General features: G+C 34.7%; 1 protein-coding gene across 1 annotated transcript in view; it reads left to right on the forward strand.

Annotated features, from left to right (window-relative positions):
• LOC129237153 (protein folded gastrulation) overlaps positions 1 to 17,341 on the forward strand; it is a 122,994-nt gene that overhangs the window by 47,294 nt on the left and 58,359 nt on the right. The window contains exon 2 of the mRNA XM_054871651.1: positions 9,607 to 9,696. The gene's annotated coding sequence lies outside the window, so the exon portion shown is untranslated. The remainder of the gene's footprint in view (positions 1 to 9,606; positions 9,697 to 17,341) is intronic.

The raw sequence follows: 17,341 nt of genomic DNA on the forward strand, positions 1-17,341 counted from the left end.
ATTTTTGTTAAACCAGCATACACAACAAGTGGTTTATTGCAGTAAGCAAATTTTTTTTCCAATTCTGTATGGGTTATCAGAAGCAACGCACCTTAAACCTTTTAAGTCAACCCCCACTTATTCTCATTTTATGTATATTTAAAAATATATTTATGTTATTGCACACATTTTACAGCTTCGAGTTTTTCCAACAGGGCAGTTATAGTCTATATTTGCACATTCATATTTGCATTTGCATTAGCGCACTACAAAGCCAATTACAATGCAGATGTGTGCAATATACGTTGATGCTCCTAATTAGAATTGCATTATCAGCGTGGCAATCGTGTCGCGGCAGTTGAGTTTAAAATATGTAAATTCATTTGTTTTTGTACCAATTTTGTTGCTTTGTTGAACATTGCTCTCTGTAATAATAACACATTGTACACACATACATACATATGAGGATATATACGTGCATATGTAGGTTTTGCCGCCTTTGGCCCTGTACTGTTGTCCGTTGTCTGTTTTCTCGCGCCGACTGCTTTTTAACTGATAAGCGACAGCAGCATTTGACTCATCCCCTACTTCGCCATCAGCAACTGCAGAAGCCCCTGAGGCCGTAGAAGCCCTGGAGGCAGCTGAAACCGCAGCTAAAGCAATACATTTGCCAGCTGATAAGGTATTACTATACCCATATATATGTATGTATGTTAAAATTGGACCTTCAGTACGAATGCACCAAAGTTGTAGCTTAGCTTTGTGATCGTGGTGCGGGCTTTGGATGAGCTGGCAAATGGCAAAATGAGACTGGAGGACATTGTAATTAAAAAATTTGTAAAGTAGTGCATTCGAAAAGGCTGCGATTTATGAGGCATATTTGAATACACACAAACATACATATGTATATGTATTTTGTACATTTCTGGGAAGGCAATCGAATGGAGGGGAAAAGCTGGAGCGTAGAGCAAAAATTGCGCACAAAAAGCTAATGCATTATTGTGCTGATGGGTATACAGAGGGTAGCTTTTCAGTGGGCATGTATGAAGTAAGGGGAGTGAAGGGCGTACATACATATGGAGGTCCCTATAATGCACAGCCAAATCGTTCAACAAATATTATATTTCATGTATTCAGGTATTTGTCCCGATTTACATAGAGAGACATTTTTCGTTCGTGAGAGAAGAACGGACGAGGATGAGAGAGGTGTTTTTGCTTCCCATACTGGCGACACGTTTTGTGTTTCTTATTCGTATTGCCAATATTAAAGAAGTAAACGTCAAAAGCAACGAATGTTGCCGAAAGCAATTTTGCTCGTGAGATCGCGAATGAAACGAAAAAAAGAGAATTTGTATCCCTTTCAGATGCTTAGTGTGTAAATCTGGACTTAAATGGCAGAAGTCAAACGAGCTCTAAAGTGACTAGAGTTATGCCACTTCTAACTTGATCAGATTTATTCTACCAGCTTCGCTTTCGTGTAAATGAAATACTTAGAAATTTATTTATAATAGTTAATGGCATTAAAATCGACGGTGGAGTTCATCTAATGTAAAGTTGCAAAAAGTCTGTGCATATATTTTATATTAGAAATTAATTCGGAATTAACTTTCGGAATTAAAAAAAGTGGCAACGCTACTCAAAAAATAAGTTTTATTTAAAACGTTTTCCATTATAATTTACTTGATACTCTGCTCCTAATACTGAATTAATCTGTATTATTTTTTACTACTTTTGCCTTAAAAGTTAGGTGGCAACACCTTAATAACATTCATTGACCATTTGTTTATTTTTTTCATCAAAATTTGGTTTGATACAAATATTCTATCAATTTAAAATTTTCTTTAAGACTAGATGGCAACACCATATAAAAAAGTGGCAACGCTACAAAAAAAATAAGTTTTATTTACAAGGTTTTCCATTATAATCTGCGTAATACTCTGCTTCTAATACAGAATCAATCTGCATTGTTTTTTACTATTTCTACCTTAAGAGTTAGATGGCAACGGCTTAATACTTCTCATGAAACTTTTGTTTAGTTTTTCGAACAAAATTTCGTTTGCTATAAATATTCTAAACTCTTATTAATATACGTTATCAATTTAAATTTTTCTTTAAGATAAGATGGCAACCGTCGTTTAAAGAATAGGTGGCAACGCTTTTCAAAAAATAAGTTTAAATTAAAACATTCTTAATCATGATTTGCGTCATACCCAGATCCTAATACTTAATTTATCTTTATTATTTTTCACCACTTTTGCTTTAAAAGTTAGGTGGTAACGCCTTATCATTTTCCATGAAACTTTTGTTTATTTTTCGCGCAAAATTTGATTTTATATAAATATTCCAAGCCCTTATTAAATTATTTTATCAATTTAAATTTTTCTTTAAAATTAGTTTTCAACGCCGTTTAAAAACCGAAGTGGCAACGCCATTCAAAAAATTAGTTTTAATTAAAACATTTTTAATAATAATTTGCGTGCTACCCACATCCTAATCTTTATTTAATCTGTACCTATATTTGCTATTTTTGACTTAAGTGTTAGGTGGCAACACCTTACAAATTTTTAATTAAGGTTCTGTTTATCTTTTTCAACAAAATTTGCTTTACTACTACTAGACTTTAATTAAATTATTTTATCAAAATTCCGTAAAATTAGATGGCAAAGTCACTTTAAAATACTGTTAGATTAAAGCTCTCTTTATCTGTAGATCGATACTTATACATTTTCTGAAATATGTATCCATTTTTAAACAATTTTTTTAATATCAAGCAAAAAAACAGAAATAGTGCCAATAACTAGCGGCAACGCCAACGAACAAACTTTTTATAAAATTTTTTCAAAATTCTTTCATTTAATATCCATACCTTAGGTTAGGTTACGCCATCTTTCGTTTGCTTTCCTTACGATTTCTTCAAGGATAAGTAGCTTACATGTTTGTAAGGGTATGCCTATGTCATTGTCTATGTACTCATAGGTCAACTTGGAGCCGAGTCTCGCTAGTTCATCGGCTCTACTCAATGTCGCGATAGCCAGGAACCCATATACCATATAACCATACCTAAAAATTCAAGTGAAATATGTGATAAGTTGCTACTTTTGCATTAAAATTCAAATCAATTGTCTGACTTTGGTTTTGCCCATTGTAAACTAGTTCAATAACTGGTTTAACACTGATGTGCTGGGCTTACTAGTTCGTTAACTGATATTATGCTGATGTACGAGTATAGGCTGACAGATTATAGAAGAATAACCTACTTATCTATGTAGTTCAGAGCCAGCAGTTTTGACTGTAGAGATATTTATCTTGATATGAGCCGCAGTTGCAGCTTTCTAAAGGATCCTTGCTTAATGCGGAATAAGTAACTTGAAGTTCTTTGCGCCCTTAGAAAACTAAACCGAATCGTTAAATCAATATCAATGCAATTTTGTTATACTAAAAGACAGTATACTTAGAATGCTGTTGTGAAAGGGTTCGGGTACAAAATCTCTAATATGAAAATATTTTTGCTGACTTTGTGATTTAACTGGAACTGATTTCCATGTAGCGCCACTGATGCATGTACGAGCACGTCTGTATGTATGTAGTTGTAAATAAATTACTTACAATATTTTTTAGTTTGGTGCTGATAAGCAAACAATCAGTGATTTGCGTAGGTGAATCTAGTAAGCAAAATATTATTTTAATAAAATGGCGCGAGATTGAAATAATATTAATGAAACTATCCATAGAGGAGAATTAAGGAATATTTTGTAATAAATATACATATTTGACTTTTACACTTTACTTTTTCATTGTGAAATTGTCTATGCAATATTAAAATATTCAAGAAATATGTACTTATACATTAGGGTACATCACTCTCCATATAAAATAAAAATATTACTATTTTTCCAACGTAATAACAAAATTTATTTTATTTGAAAGCTTCCGCGAAAATATTCGGGGAAACTTTAAGGTTTAAGTGAGCTGAATCAATTTGAAAGTGACTCTAAAAATAACGATATAGGTATGCGAAGGCTCTGAAAGTATTCGAGGCGGTACAAGGTGGTGGTAGAAGAGGAAGAGAAAGGCTTCCCTGCGTTGGAAAAATCATATGGCGAAGAACTTGGCTTCACTTGGTGTGTCCAACTGGCCTTGGTTAGCAGGAGAAAGAAACGTGCCAATCGTTTTATCAAAGTGGGCCAAAAGAAGAGTAATGGGGTAATTCCATATTATTTTATTCTTATAAATAAAAAGGGTGAAACAGTAACTTTCCAAGGATACCTTCGGAGTCTAAGACTTGGCTGAGTTCTTCAAGTTTTGCTTAAAATTTTTTCCGAAAAAAAAGACCAAAAATAGCATACAAGAATTTATAAGTTTTACTCCTTTGACAGAATCAACAGTTTCATGCATACCTTTTAAGCTTAATCATTCTGTCATCTCAAATGTTGTAATAAAAAAATAGTTTTGGGACTTAGAAAGGACTATATTTGGACGATTATGAAGCTGAATTCGTATATATATATATATATAAAAACTGTCATAAATCAATGCGAAGGTAAAGATTTTCCAAAATTTATTGATCATTTGAAAACTTTGTACAAAGTTTGACGCTTTGATTTATATGGGTTTTGTCTAAGAATGAACCATATTTAAAAAACAAAACAAAAAAAAATGAAACTAAAGAATAGAAAAATTAAATACATAAAATATAGGTACATACATATATACATAAATAGTCCAAACTGTGCAATACGTCGCGTTGCTTTTATTGTGAACACCGAATGTATATATGTAAGTGTCCAAGCCGTAAGTTTATTTAGACAGCTGGATTTGCAGACATTTCTATCGAAAGTTGAAAACATCTAAACAGCAACAAAAAAAATCCCGTTATTAACGTGCGTGTGCTCCTACATTTAATTTCCCGTTTCGATCCACCTATCAGTTACTTTTTTCCCAAAGTTGTTTGCTCTTATTTCCGAGATTATTGCCAAACTGATGCGGGTTCATTCAAAAATCGATGTTTGTGAGTATCTACGTACAAATGCTTTGTCTGCCGCCCACAAAAAATAATCAAAAACCCACTCTAATTTGTTGAAATTGACAGTTTAATTCAACGCATCAATGCATCTTTGGTGATTTGGTTTTTTAATTTTTTACTTTTTTCAAGTTTTCTTCCTTTTGCTATTTCAACTTTATAAATTTCATTTTGTTATGTTTGCTCGGCTGCTAGCCCAAACAATGGTCAAGAACCTGTAAAGTGTAAAGATAAAAATCAAGCGGTGATGCGGTCATAAAATGTGTGTCTACCCTCTGTCAGTTGCAAAACAATGGCAATTGACAATTTCGGTGACATCCAATTCGAAATAAATTTGTGTCAATTTCGTTTGTGGCATGTAAAATCATATTGCAATTTATACGGGGCAAGATGTTTATGTGTACATGCATGTGTGGGTCGAAAAGGGTCGGATTTATTTACATATGCATGTATGTATGTATGTGTGTATGTGGGTGACTAATAAAAATGTTGTAACGAATTTGGTAGTTTTTTTTTTGTTCTTTTAAATTTGTCTTTATTTTCCCTAAAGTTTTTCTATCATAAATTAGTTCGCATACGTAGATTAGGGATAAAAATGTTTTTAATGGCGCCATCTTATTAAGGAGTTAGTGCGTTGGAATCTACATCCCTAGCTGACTTTCAGTGAAAGCTTGATGGCATTCGATTCAGTTGAAGTGAGGTTATTGCGTCTTAAGTGTCAGTATATTTGTGTCATCGGTACAAAAATGAGTTTCGAACAAAGAGCTAATATCAATTTTTGTTTGTAAAATCGGTAAAACGTTTACCGAAACTTTTGAATTGATGAAAAAAGTTTATGGCGATGATTGCGTATCTCGAGCCAGTGTTCATGTGTGGCTTACACGTTTCCGAGATGGTTGTGAGGTCATAAATGACATTCAACATACGGGCCGCACAAAATTGGTAATCACCGAAAACTCCATCAAAATTGTACGTAAATTTATCAAAAATGATTGGAGTGGAATATCTCCAAAGCATCGTTGTATCGCAGTTTAACTAAGGACCTAAAATTGCTCAGAGTTATCGTCTTTTATGGCCTCTTTAATCCGTGATTGACCTTGTGCCCTGCGGATGCTCATTGAAAACGCAGATCGAATTGAGAACTGCAGTCGTTTGAAAACAAACGGTATGTCTGTAGGATGGTGCGCAGGTCGAAACTAAAGACATATATATACATATATATATATATATATATTTTTGAATTAGACTGCCAGTTTATGAACCATTTATGGATTTATCGAGTTTATTAAGCGATCACCCCCAATAGCGGTAGGCAGGCATGGGCAAGCCTTCGAGTGTATTTTTGACATGAAAAGCTCCTTATAAAAAACTATCTGCCATTCGAAGGCGACACAAAACTCTAGGTCCCTCCATTTGTGGAACAACATCAAGATACACACCACAAATTGGAGGAGGAGTGCGGGATTTTTCGTTAATGATATCAACTCTTGCTTTTCATATGCTAAGTTTCTGTCGTACGCTGATGACTTGAAAAGTTACTCGTTAGTAGATTATGCAGATGACATCTAAGTTGAATCTTTAAGCTGAGATTGAAAATCTTTATTCCGTTGTGCTAGATCTCATCTTTGCTTAAATATACGTTTAATATTACTGCTTTGCTCTCAAGCCACGTACTCAAAACCGCGTCCTAACTTTAAAGGCTGCTATGGCATTGCTAGCCATGTCTTGCTGATTGTTGAACATTTAAAAATTGCGAGATCTTTTTATTTTTTGATACGAAATTTTAATTTCAGTAATCTTATGCAATGCTGAGTTTCATTCTATGGAATAGCTCAGAGTTCTCGGACCCATACACATTCAAATTTGTTTTGCAACTCTTTTGTACGTTTTCACTTTGAGTATCCCCACTATTATTTCGTGGCCTTATCAAGAATTTTCAATCAAGAGGGTTGGGAAAATTCAAAAGGTTTTTCTTAAATTTACTTTGCGGTCTTTCGAATTTACTGAACCTCTTCAATCATATAATATAAAGCTTGTTTACCCCGTTTAAAGCTCAAACCTCTAGAAAGTAGAAGATATGTTCTCTGCTTAACTTACGTATATGGCATTATAAAGAGAGATTCTGACTTTGCTGCGCTTTAAAAAAAAAATATTTTAATGTTCTAAGAATAGAACTTCGAAATTGCTACCCTTTTTATGGAAGCCAATACAAAACAAATTAGGCCCGAAGCGCGCCAATTGCTCGCGCTGTTGATGACCAGATCTCTTTTTTATGGAGGTAGATTTTTCTTAGGATTTTTTTTATCCTTCCGAAATCCTGTATAGGTATAATCTAATCTAATTTGTGTTAGTAGTCCTGATGAATTTGTTAGTCATGGACTGTATGTATATACAAATAAATAAAAATAGCCAACAGGGAATAAGCGCCAATTACGTGAATTTTTAACAAAATTTCACACAAAAAATTGAGTTTTTCTCTAAATTACATTTTAATTAAAAATTTATAAATATTTTACGTTACAAAACAAAAGAAACTGAGAATCTGTTTTGGACATCAATTTGTCATATGAACTCTTTTAGAGTTAAAAAATCACATAAATTGTAACTTTTTTTTTTGTTTTATTTTTGTTTTGTCGTAAGCGTATGATCTTTTCGGAAGAATTAGTATGGAGTATAAATGAATCTTGTTTGAAATGGTTGAAGCTTTGTGCGCTTTAGTAAATGGTTGAGTTTTTGGAAAATAAAAGGCTACCGAATATAAAAAAACAGCTTTTTTATGTTTTATCGACCCAAAAAAAAAAACATTTGTTAATGCTTTGCTTAAAGATGTAATTCAAATTCTCGAAAAACGAAATATTGACATCAATGGTCTGACAGGAATTAGACATTTGTAGACCGAAAACTCCACCACCGCCGGCAAGACTATTAATGAAATATCAACCAGAATAACGGTGGCAACAGAAATAAGACAAGTCGACAGCATAATTCCTATCCTATTCAATCTGATTATGAACGAGATAATATTTGCTGTAAAATCTACACCGGCAAGAGGATATTTGCTGAGGCATGAAGCTAAGATAATATGACGATTGATTACGCAGTTATAATGTCAGACAACGAAGACGACCTTCAGCGGATGTTGAATGCCTTCGAACAAGCTGCTTCTGCATTTAAAATGCAGATATCGATAGCCAAGACGAATAGCATGACAATATCTACAATATCTGAACAACAGCTCAGGTGTAAGCACGCAGTAAGTAGCAAGAGTATCGACTAGGTTATGGAATTCTGCTACTTGGGTACCATAATTACATCATCCAGGAATAACAGGTGAAGTGAATAACCACACGAATTAAGCAGCACGAAACTTCGGATGTTTACGCGATATAATATGGCGAAATAAGCATTTAAGCTTAAAACTTGAGCATCGGACTTTGTGAGTTTATAAAACATGCATTCGACTTTACTTCACTATGCCGTTGAAACACGAGCAGATACAACAAGAACAAGGTTGAAATAGCAACACTGCGATCAAGCACAGGGCATATTCGCAGAGATCTTAGAAGGGAATCAAAAAGTCACGTACTACGCTTGTCCGACAATAGTAGCCAATCAGTAACGACCGGAAAGCCGATGACTACGAGGTTACCCGGACGCCTTCCCAATCTTTGGATTCAGTTTTGAACATCCAGCTCGATCGATAACTAATATTTTTTTACAAACAATATAATCCAAACAAATTGTATCTCTTGTACCAAAAATTGTTGAAGAACAGGATTTAATGCTACAATAAAGAAAAAGAAACTGAAGAAGAAGAAAATAAAGATTTGGTTATTTTAGTGTAAACAATAAAATTAAAAAAGGTGTATACTCGTATTTGCTTTTCCTCAGAGTAATTTTGCTGTTTTTTAACATGAGTGTCATAATCGAAATAAACAAATGTGGAGAAATACGAGTTCAAAGTTTTGAATTTACTCTGCTTCCCTAAGCAAAAGATGAAACATATTTTCATCTAATGTTAACCGACCCTGCTCTGCAGAAGAGCTTGCGGTTATTTCTGCATATTTACTAAGAAAATGAAAAACAATAATTTTTTTGTTATGCCACTCTTGCAGCAAATGAGCGATAAATCCTCAGGTATATCTTTTCATAAATTAATAAAGTGGATTAGTTTAGTAAAAATATATTAACCTTTTACTATTTGCGGGGTATTTGGTCATAGCATTTGCATTTGTTTGTAGACACACACACACACACACACCCACACACAACGTGGTTTGGGAAAAGTGTGGCTTGTCTAAAAATTATGCTAATTTAACAAAATCAACGTTGACGCAAATATGCAAATATTTTTTTTAGCTGAACAAATAAATCAGATTGCAAAATTTAACAAATACATGGATTTGGATAGATAAATCAAATAAGATTGAATTTTGAATTATTCGTATTTTCATTTTTAAAATCATTTATAGAAGTAAATGCAACTGATTTATTATTAAATTTATATTTATTGTTTATTTAAGAAAATATTGCAAAAGTGCATAATTTAGTTTGGCAATTAAAAATTGATAATAATAATGTTTTTTTGTTTTTGTTTTTCTTTACAGCATCCACAAATTAGTTCAACGCTTGCAGCTGTGAATTTTTGCAACCACAAAAAATTAACAAACATTATTGGTGCCTTATCAGTACTAAAGGTATGTATATAGTAAGCACAAGTAGTTTTTCATGTAAAACAAATATGTATGTATGCACACAAGTAGCTTTGCATGTAAAATACATGCATATACAAGGTGGCGCAAAATTAAGCGTTCATTAGTTTTTGAATCACTTTTTCACTAAATTAAAAAAAAAAAACGATTGCGAGTTATGTAAATCTTTATTTTGACCGTTAAGCGCTGCATTTTTGTTTCCAATATACAAGACGGCGCTAAATTAATCACCCAATTTTGATTTTGAATAACTTTTTACTAAGTAAAAAATAAATGATTTTGAGTAATGAAAATCTAGATTTTGACCTTTACGCGCTTCATTGTTTCTCTATTTGTATGCAACAGCTGTTCAGTTCGCAATTGTTAAATATGATTGACGTATGACGCCATTTACATAAATGATGAATCTTTAAATAGAGTGATTAATTTTGCGCCACCTTGTATGTACTGCGTGTGCGTAGACAATATACATTACCTATTCATGCGAATCTGTGTTAATAAGTGTTTACATATACCCACGTTCACAATAATAGCAGCGTGAAAGTTTTCATTGTTTTTTTTATTTTTTATAAATTTGTTTTTAATTTTTTTTTTTTTTATTTTTTTTATTTTTTAATTTTTTTTTTATTTTTTATAAAAATATAGTTAATTCCGTATAAAATTCCGTAATTCAGATAGCGTGCAAAATAAAAAATACCAAAAAATTTTTATCAAAATTTTGCACTTAAAAAACAAATTTTTTGAAAAATTTCCAGTATGCGTTGTCATTGCTCATTGAATTTCGGTATAATAAGGAGCATGCTGCTTTTTTGATTTACAATTTTTTTTGCGTCACTTTTCCATTTTCTTCTTCTTCTTCTTGATTGGCGTTTTAACCGCTTACGCAATTTTGGCCGATCTCCACCTGATCTTTTAACCGCAGGGAAGGTCGTCCTCTTCCTCTGCTACCACCAGCTGGTACCGCATCGAATACTTTCAGAGTCGATGCGTTTGCATCCATTCGCACGACATGACCCAGCCAGCGTATTCGCTGCGCTATGTCTGTGTCATCGTAAAGCTCATGCAGCTCATTACTCCATCGCCGTGCCTAACGTGTAGAGGTCCAAAACTCATTTTTAAATAGCATAAAAAACTCAATACCTTCAGTAAAAAAAAGAAAAAGGCGTTTAGCATAGTACGCATATGTAACAGAAATGAAACTTTCAAGGCAGACAAAGAAAGAGGGAGAGACCCGAGAGAGAATGAGAGAAAGAGAAAGAAAGAATATATATCTAAATAAATTCACAATATTTGCAGAGAATGCAAATATACAAAATTTACAAAAAACGGAGAAGGGTCTACCGGTCTAGGTAAATGCCAGACACAAACTGTGGCAACGACGCGCACTACTCCGAGCGTTTATCACCCGCACATGCGCAGCGATTCCAGGACCGCAGCAATGGCATAAATTACCGCAAGGCAATACTATAAATCCGACGCGGGAATGGATAGCACTTTATATAGTACGCGCAAGCACTAGCCAGGAAACGGAAATAAGCGTCAAAAAGTAGGATCCATAAAAAAAAAACGCCAAAAAATTGGGACCCAAAAACGCCCAAACAGTAGGCACCAAGGAAATGTAACGCCAAAAAGTAGGCACCAAAAATATATTTCCTACAAGTTTGCACCAACAAACAAGCGCCGAAAAGTAGGTCGTGTTATTTTTCACTAGAAATTAGCAACCACAAGGAAAAACTCAGGAAAAATTAGCTAAAGTGTATCTAAGATATATATAAGGTATAGCTCTCTTTCTCCTTTTCCCCTACTTTATATCTTTTCTCTCTCCTTGTTCTCTACTTCATATCTTTTTTCTCTCTCGCGGAACGAAAATGCTCGAAACGTTGCTTGATCTTGAAATTTTACTCTCCATTCTCGCTCGTCCATCGACGCCAAAGAAGTTTCAGTTCAAAAATTGAAAAATCAACACGTTTTTTGAGCCACTTGAGACTTGCACTTTGTTGCAGCAAAATTCAATGAGCTATAAACCGCGTACTTGAAAATTTTCTGAAACTTCTTATCAAAAAGTTTAAAATTTTGTTGTGATTTTATTGATTTTCTTAATTTGCCAATTTCAAAATTTGAATTTTTAGGGTCAATCAATGGTAATTTCATTAAAATATTTATTAAAATTCAAAGAAAAAAATAAATTGTCAAAACTTCTCAGTGAGCCCTGTGCCCTACATAGTACAATAATTTAATGCAGTGTATTTGCGCATATACAAATATATATGTATGTGTAAGTATATAAGTATATATATGTATATATATATGCACACACGTATTCACACTCAGTATTTGCCATATATACCTCATTAAAACCGCCATTTCAACAAAAATTGAATATTTTCCAACCGACTTTCTATCTCTTTCACGCGAATATTTATTGCTGTGAATAATTCAGCGAACGTTTACTCTCCCATTCATTTAGTTATCTGATGCTATGTTTTCTTCTTATTTTTTATTTTATTTTTTTTTTTTTACTTTTATTTTTTTTATGTATTTTTTGCCATGACGCACTGCTTTAATTTATTTATTTTAAACTGACTACTCGAAAACCGAATCGCATTATAGTCGCACATTTTTTTTGCTCACACATACGTATGCAGGTTTGTATGTATGTGCATCTATTAGTTTTTTACTTTCAAGCGGGTAATAAATTTTTTACCATTGGCATTTGTGACATTGTCAAAAAACTTTAGGCAAAAACAAGTGTTTTTTTTGTTTGTTTTCAAACTATCGGTAATTTTTAAATTTAATGCATAGTACTGTAAATGCTTTGCTTCGGTGCAAAAACACATGTATTTGCTTATGTATGCGTGTCCAAATGTTCCGTAGTTGCGAAAAGTTTCATTGACAATTTAATTCGCGCAGTGATCAGAAATTTGTACAAAATATGGTTATTTTCAACTTCATTTGAAAAAAAATAACAAAAAACATTCCTATGCATCTACTATGGACATACACACGTACATGCATAGTTAAAAAGTACGGCAAACATATTTTGCTTAAAAATAAAAAAATTTTACAATATTTATGTGACTTTAACTTTGGCGCATCGAATGTAATTTGAATATTTGCGCAATTTTCACAGGCATTGCTTTCGTGTTTTTATAAAAAAGCTAATTAAATCCAAACGCATACATACGTAAGCTTACTTACACAGTTTCAAATGATTTGCCGGGTTTTGGCAAGGATTTCCATAAATGACATTTTGCGACTCACCTGCAAAGACACAAAAGAAGTAATAATTGCATAAACAATTCAGAATCTAATTAGTGAATAGGTTTAAATATTTTTTGTTAAAAACGGTTTTCCAAAACGGGCAAAACGAAATAAACTAAAAAACTAAATACATACGTTTTTTTTAATTGAAACTCATTTTTATGTCACGACGAGTGGCTTGTATGGCTGCCGCGACTTTGAACGGTGGCACTAATCCGAAATATTAAATTTTCAATAGCTCTGCTGCATAGATCCGACTGAATTTGAGCAAATGCTTGTTTTATATTGGCTTTGAAGACTTCGGTGCAAGGCTTTTTCTTTTACAAATTATTTTAAGGAATTTACGACTTGGACATATTTAGGTCACGTTTAATTTGTGTTTATAAAATAAATAGATAGATATTTCAAACTTTGTAGAAAAGATTTTTCTCAATTTTTTTCTGACTGTGCTAGGCTCTTCCGCCATATAAAAAAATCGATCGTGTAATTAGTAAGGAAGAAAGCGCCTAACATCTCGACGACAAAAAAATGTCAAAATTCATCGCTATTTTCCAGTCACTTGAAACTTGCATTCCACTAAAATTTAATGTACTATAAAATTGCATACGCAGGAAAATTCTGAAAATTCTGAGTAAAAAGTTGACAATTTCGTTGAAATTTTTAAAATTTTTTAAAAGTTTTGAAAAATTGTGTACAAAGATTGAAACTTTGCTGTATATTGTTTTTGTTCTAATATGAACTTCTTCTTCCTCTTCTTCATCGTCTTCTTCTTCTTTCTCTTCTTCCCCTTCTTCTTTTTCTTCTTCCTCTTCCCCTTCTTCTTCTTCTTCTTCGGCATCACAGTCCTTAATGAATCATTGCTTCATTCACAACCTTGCGCCAGCTGTCTCTACCTACGAGTAAGACTACCTCCTTCCACTGCCGAACGTCTTCGAGCCGTCTCTTTTTGGGGCGTCCTATTCTTCCGCCACCAAAAGGGCGTAGTTCAACTACCTTTCAAGTTGTTCTCTCCTTGGGCGTTCGAAGCACGTGCCCGAGCCATCTTATCCTCTAAGATTAGCTCGTGATTATATCTAATTCGTTAAGTATCGTCCTGCTGTCTTAGAAATAATTTGACAACGATATACACTATCAGAAGATATCGTAGGGGTACAATTTACCAGAGAGATTTTTGGCCTGTACAGTCAACCCGCTATTCAGTTCCCAAACTCATAGCGATATTCACCGGCCACTGGGTGCTCGGAGCTCATGCGGAGAAGCTTGGACTTCCATTGCAGAAGCTGTAGAGATCCTGCAGAGAAAGAGACTGTTGAACACTTGTTCTGCAAATATCTTAGCTTGGCGGCTAGGCGCTTGAGGTTCCTTAGTGTGCCTTTTGGGGATAGCCTGAGGTGGCTCTCGTGTCTAGATCTCTTTTTTCTCTCTCTACTACATAAACAGCACTAGATGGCTGTAGATGGTTTTTCTTCCTTTAAGTTTTGTAATTTTTTGCTGGTAGTGGTCCACATTATGGTATCAAAAGGATACTCTAGTGTTACTTGGTACTCTTGCCATCTAACTTACCTGCCAACCTGCATAAATTAAAGTTAAAGCAAAGATCCTTTTGGCGCTGTTCTGTAGTTAAATTAAAATACTTTTGTATATACGAAAGGGTAGCAAGCAGCGCAATAACAAATCAGGAGATATGGAAATCAATACCTTTTATGTTGTTGTTATTGTAGCAGTTCACTAGGCCCTGCGAGGGCGGTGTAATCAACGTTCGTCAATATCGAACTCATCTAACGGTAGACCCAGGATACGTGCAGTTGAGTACAGAGCGTTTAAGAGGGCCTATGTATCCTTTTCACGACAGTCGGTTCAACGTAACCGGAAAGATCTGGATCTATATCCACCCAAGGACTGTCAAATTAGTAGCGTTCCCTGTATTTGCATGTTTATGATGTTATATCAACAACAAGGGCATATGAATAAAGGGCTCGTCAGCACCTAAATAGCGCTAGTTTGCTGCCGCTTTGATCGGGAAAAACACCAGTCCTTCTGGTACATAGAACCGGCTTCCATGTGAATGCATCATCTTTCATCTTCATCATTGCTTCACCTCGTTCCTGTCTGCATTGCACACAAACAGCAATTTTTTGACAAATGTTTTTTTTTTAATTTTAGTAATATAATATAGTTATACAAAACAATTGATAAATTTATTTATGCAAAATGAGAGCTACGATTTCAAACTTTTATACTTAAAAAAAATTCTGAATTTGGTTGAGTGAGTTTTGATTTATCGCAGTTTGAAAATTAATTGTGTGATTTTTTCACAGTTTTTTGCTCACGATGACGCCATTTTATGCAATTTGTGTATGGAAAAACCTTTCAACAGAAACTGGCTGCCAAATACAAAACACCCTGTTCAAATCGATGAATTCTGCTAGAAGTTATTAAATTACATTCCTTCACACGTATTTTGTAACTTTAATCTATAAGATGTAGATGTGTCGGAAAGTCATGTATTGGCAGAAGTTTCGAAAAAAAGTAAAAAAGAAACTAAGTATTGCATTCTCTTCTATAGGAACTGTATGGACCCTTGCGAAAAAGCAAGGGCTTTCCAGTAATGCAATGGAAGATTAAGTTCGCTTTGGTCACCACAAACTTTTTACTTGCTCAATATGCCACAAGTGCATCGCATCACAGCGGCGATAAAGTTCTTATAAAAGTTATGCGGAAATATTCGGAGCTTATCCACAATTCATTCTTATCAACATTCCGGTTCTGGTAGAGGAAGTAAATTTTTGTGCCAGCAGATTTAATTTTTACAATGAATTTTTAATAATTACTTCATATACTATAATTGATAAATCATATGCCGGCTTCGTTGGTTTAATGGAGAAAGATTTACGTATTTATATGTATATATGTGATTTATTGGGGAAGAACAAGCGCTTCTTTTGACTTTACTTCTTTGCTTGCATTTGTAAGGATTTTTTAAATAGAAAAAAAATAGTTTAATACGAGTATTTAGCAGAAATAGATTGCACAAAGCAATCCTCAGGAGCGGTATCACAGTGGATACATTGGTACTAAATTAAGTTTGCTTTTTTAATGGAGGAGAATGAAGACAGCGACAAATGCCAACCGTTGTCGCGACAGGCATTTCTGCCTCATCGGAACGACCCGGATTTATATCCGGCCACGAAGCGCTGTCAAAATTCGGAAGGACCTCTCCGAGCCGTTTGGTCCGTTTGATACCCAACGAGGTTTCAGACAGCGTGACTCGCTGTCGTTTGACTTCTTTAACCTGATGCTGGACAGGATCGTACGAGTCGCAGAACTTAATCGCTCAGACGCTGTTAGCTCCGCCTTTTCCAAACTGGATAAAGAGGCAAAGCGAATGGGTCTAGTGGTGAACGAGGACAAAACGAAGTACCTCCTGTCTTCAAATAAACAGTCGGCGCACTCGCGTATCGCCACCCACGTCATTGTTAACAGTTATAATTTCGAGGTTGTAAAAGACGTCGTTTATCTAGGAACCAGCATTAACACCGATAACAATGTCAGCCTTGAAATCCAACGTAGAATCTCTTGGCAACAAGTGCTACTTTGGACTAAATAGGCAACTGAGCAGTAAAGTGCTCTCTCGACGAACAAAACTAACACTCTACAAGGCTCTCATCATGCCCGTCCTAACGGATGGCGCAGAAGCTTAGACTATGACAACATCCGATGAAGCGACGCTTGGAGTGTTTGAGAGAAAGATTCTGCGTAAGATAAAGATCCAGCGGCTACGTAGGCTGGGTCATGTCGTCCGAATGGATACAAACGCTCCGGCTCTGAAAGTATTCGATGCGGTACCAGCTGTTGGGAGTAGAGGGAGAGGAAGGCCTCCTCTGCATTGGAAAGATCAGTTGGAGAAGAACCTGGCTTCACTTGGTATATCCAAATGGCGCCGGTTAGCACGAGAAAGAAACGATTGGCGCGCTTTGTTAAACTCGGCCAAAATTGCGTAAGCTGTTAAGAAGAAAAAGAAGAAGGACTGTCACTCTAGCAGCATTCCCCAAACATTTATGGAAAATATTTATGTTGCTACAATAACAACAATGGACCTATTTTTTTAACTATAATGGAGAGATCCAGGACCAGGGACTACTGGATCGGACAGATTTAGACAGATATTGAACGACATTAATCGGGATCTCGGCAACGGCCACTCATCCCAGACGAAGAGCTTCAGCTGCCTCGTAAGACGCATAACTTTGGTGATTATATGGCGCTGGCGGGGCTTGATGTTGTGTGTACTAGATTTATTTTAGTTCATATATCTGAGCATCCAAAACAGTCTTGAACTAAACCTATTCACAGCTAAATATTCGTCACA

Source organism: Anastrepha obliqua, chromosome 2 (genome assembly GCF_027943255.1).
Source record: "Anastrepha obliqua isolate idAnaObli1 chromosome 2, idAnaObli1_1.0, whole genome shotgun sequence".
NCBI classification, from domain to species: domain Eukaryota; kingdom Metazoa; phylum Arthropoda; class Insecta; order Diptera; family Tephritidae; genus Anastrepha; species Anastrepha obliqua.